Here is a 3,713-nt window from a genome sequence, read left to right as displayed (position 1 = left end):
GTAAGCGGCTGCGAGTCGGAGGAGGAAGAGGAAAGGGGTGTGTGGGGCGGTGAGAGTGGGACCCCTCCCGCCTCCCGCGGAGCGGGCTCCCCGGGGATGGGGAGGGGCTGGACCGAGAGGCAAATCGCGGCTACCCGGCCTCAGCGCGAGAAGGGAAAGGGGTGTGTTACTCGTCGCCCGGGTTCCCCCCAGCCCCCGCCCCGGCACCGAAGGGAAAGGAGGGGATCCCGCTAGACGCTCTCTGGCCCCTAGCCCCAGAGGGGTGTGTTAACTCTGCTGCCTCCCCCCTAGACTGGAGAGGAGCGAGCATTGCAGATACTTGGGGGTGGTAAGGAAGGGGAGGGGGCGTCCCTACCCCTGTCCCTCTTGCCTGGGTGAGAAGCATCGTGCCTCGGGAGGCCTGATTCCCCTTTCCCCGCCCCACTCCTTTCTCTTACCTCTTCCCCTCACCCCCCTTTCCTGGAAGCCCAGGGGTTAGGCCTCTCCGCCCCTCTGAGGGATATAACTGGAACCTGGCTGAAGGCATCATCCTCTGAGGGCTGCTCTTCGAGCATTATCAAGGAGCCTTTGCCTTTTTAAAGGTTGCTTTAGGGACAGGTACACTTGGGCAGAGAACACTAATGGGGGGGAAGGGGAGATCATTGACCAGGGTTAAAGCCTTGGCCGGGTTTTTCCGCGTCCAGGGCCACTTAAATCACATTAGAAATAGGAGGTTGTTAAAAATAAAAAAAACCTTATAGTTGTCAAAAAAGACAACCAAATGGCATTGAGAAATTTTCTGAGGTTATGGGTTGTATCTGAAGTTGTATTTTCTGAAGAGAGTGACAGGTGGACCTGCGGTTGAAAGTTGGACATAATATCATTTGGTACATTTCTCTGAAAAGAATGTTAAAGCAGTAGACACTAGGTAGTTAAAGAACTTTTTGACGTGATGATCTAGTTCCTTTACTTATTTTTTACTTTAAAAAGTTTTATAGAATAATAAAGCTTTTCAGGCTTCCCAATTTTAAGATCTTTCCCTATACCTACACATGCTGATCATAAATAATTCTTGACTTATTTCTGATACTTGATAGAGAAAGCCTCTTACATGCAGCATTCTCTACTCTAGTTATACTTGAGTTATGTATTATATTTGAAAGAAGTTTTGGAGTACTCATGATGTGGCTCATCTGTGAATAGTGCTTTATTTTGAAATGCAAAGTTCCTTAAGATAATCCACTTTTTTTTTTTTTTTTCCATGCACCTGTCGGGTAGTTTGGAAGAGTGAATCTCCAGTTCCCTACCCCCTTTTTACCCCCCTCTGAGTTGGTCATTGTTGAGCTGACTGCCTATCAAAGTACTTCATCCAGAGGTAACAGCTTGGGCTATTCATCCTCTGATTGAAGGACTTCTTTTAAAATTGTTTTTGGTTTGAATTCATCTCAGTTATTGGGGCATATGTTTAGTTTTTTTAAGCCAGGTATTTGAAGGGAAAGTAATTTGGTGGAAAAGAAGTTGTATTTTTTTTTTAATTAAAGATTGGTATATAATGAATCTGATAATCAATGATTGCTGCCACTTTTAATCTGTTTATCAGTACCCACGTTCATAAAACTAATGTGATCAGCTATGGAATTGGCATAGTTATTATAGATCATTTGTTTGTTCTTTGAAAGTCAGAAGAATTTTTTTTTAACATTACAATCATTCTTCCAACATTGATGTTTTATTCTTAAGGACAAATGAAAAAATTAATGTAAACACAAATCTTTAACTGATGCTATTAAGATCCACAAGACAAAATGTTTTATGTGAACTAGCAAATATTGTAGTGGAATCATTCTGTGGTGAATGTAGGTGGCAAAGTGTACTATATTCATTAAAATCAGGCATGTTGCTATAATAAATATTAAACTTAATTGTGATTATTCTCTTTAATATTTTGAAAGTTTTAAAAATACATTATAGTAATTGAAATTATTTTGGAGTCTGATGATAAATTGGTTTGGCATGTTAACTATTAATGATTCTTATTCCCAGTGTCCTAAATAGAGAAATGTCCTCTGGATACATGTCATAAAGCAAGACATTCACTTGTCTCATTGAGATTTTTAAGGGTAGTTTATGGTGTCTCTGAGGTGCATTGAGAAAGTCTTTTATTCATTATCATCTACTACATAATTGGTCTTATTTTAACTGTAAAAAAAAATCTGTCCGAGAATTTGATCAATAGAAAGCAGCATGTTACATGTGCTAATGTTTGGCTTTGCATAGCATTTCCAGTACATAACAAATTATCAATTACAGGATGTTTAGTGCTACAAAGCAATAATTTGTTTTCTGTTACTTACCAATCTTAGGCAGATATCTAAACAAAATAAAATCCTAATGTTCTCAGTCCGCTTTTCATAAATTGTTAATCTAAGAGTGACATTGAATTTCAAAATCTTTTAAATACTTATAAATCTTTAGGTATGTATTTCTTAGGGATAGTGAGGTGACCCAGTGGATAGAAAGCCAGTCCTGCAATCTGGAAAACCTGAGTTCAAATCCAGCCTCCCACACTTAATACTTGTGTGAACCCTAGGCAAGTCACTTAACTTTATTTGCCTCAGTTTCCTCATCTGTAAAATGAGCTGGAGTAGGACATGACAAACTACTCCATTAGTTTTACCAAGAAAACCCCAAATGAGATCATAAAGGGTCAGGTATGACTCAGTATGAACATGTATTTCTCAAAGTGAGTTAAAAATTCCTGTTAACTTTTGATCCTCCACATGAAATATCTTAGAAGATAATATCTAGAAGAGAAGGGTAAATAAAAGTTAGAAGGAATATCTTTAATGTTAAAGTGTAGTACATAGCAGCTTGAAGAATTTAGAAATGTAACAGGTGGTTCTCTCCTATAAGGAGAGAAGAAAAAGAAATTTTGGATTTCAAAATTGGAGTGTGGTTCTGTGAAAGAATTTTTGGTGTAAGAAAATTTGGCTAAGCCAAAACATTACTTCATTGTGCTATATATTTTATTGTTTATTTAAGATTAATATGTGATCCATATTACTCCTTCTTTGTAAACAGGGGTAATGATAGAAAAGAAGATAGTTAAAACACTTAAAGTAATGTTCTCTGAATGGAAGTGTATGTAATGAAAACCTAAGGTAATGAAACCTGTGAGGTGACTCATCCTTTTAGCCAAAATCAGAATTATAAAGAAATTTCTTGGAACTTGAAAATTTCTTGAATAAGAAATATCTTAACAAAAAATAACCTTATGTTAGGTAAATGTATCTTCACATTTTATTTTAAGTTGCAGTTCTATTTTAAAATGTATTTTTCTCATCTGAGTGCTTTAATCTTTCATTGCCTAGAGGGGACATGTATAAGGACCTTCTCTTTATTTACATAATCAAGCCTTTACTTATGTATTGAAAAGAAAAATAATTAAATTTTTTTTCTGAATTGTTTTCTGAATTATCAAGTGAAATCAAAAATCACATCTAAGGCACTCTACTCAAATAATAGGTTCTTTAGGATGGAAACCAGTTGGTTTTACTAGATATAGGGATACCAGATCACATGTGATTTTTATTTATTTTTTGCTTGCAGAGCATTTTGGTGTGGACTTAGGGTTATTATTAGTAATTGTGCTAAAAGATGAGAAAATTAATTTGGAGTGAGACTTAGAGTCATTGGTAAATTGTGATAAAAATTTTAATGGAGGGAGAGAAAGC

At 37.0% G+C, this 3,713-nt stretch overlaps 1 protein-coding gene across 5 annotated transcripts in view; it reads left to right on the top strand.

Annotated features, from left to right (window-relative positions):
* FAM193A (family with sequence similarity 193 member A) overlaps positions 1 to 3,713 on the top strand; it is a 203,132-nt gene that overhangs the window by 283 nt on the left and 199,136 nt on the right. The gene's annotated exons all lie outside the window — the stretch shown is intronic.

This window comes from Antechinus flavipes, chromosome 6, assembly GCF_016432865.1.
Source record: "Antechinus flavipes isolate AdamAnt ecotype Samford, QLD, Australia chromosome 6, AdamAnt_v2, whole genome shotgun sequence".
NCBI classification, from domain to species: domain Eukaryota; kingdom Metazoa; phylum Chordata; class Mammalia; order Dasyuromorphia; family Dasyuridae; genus Antechinus; species Antechinus flavipes.
The sequence above is the reverse complement of the archived record's forward strand: the minus strand, read 5'-3'. Positions and strand labels throughout refer to the sequence as shown.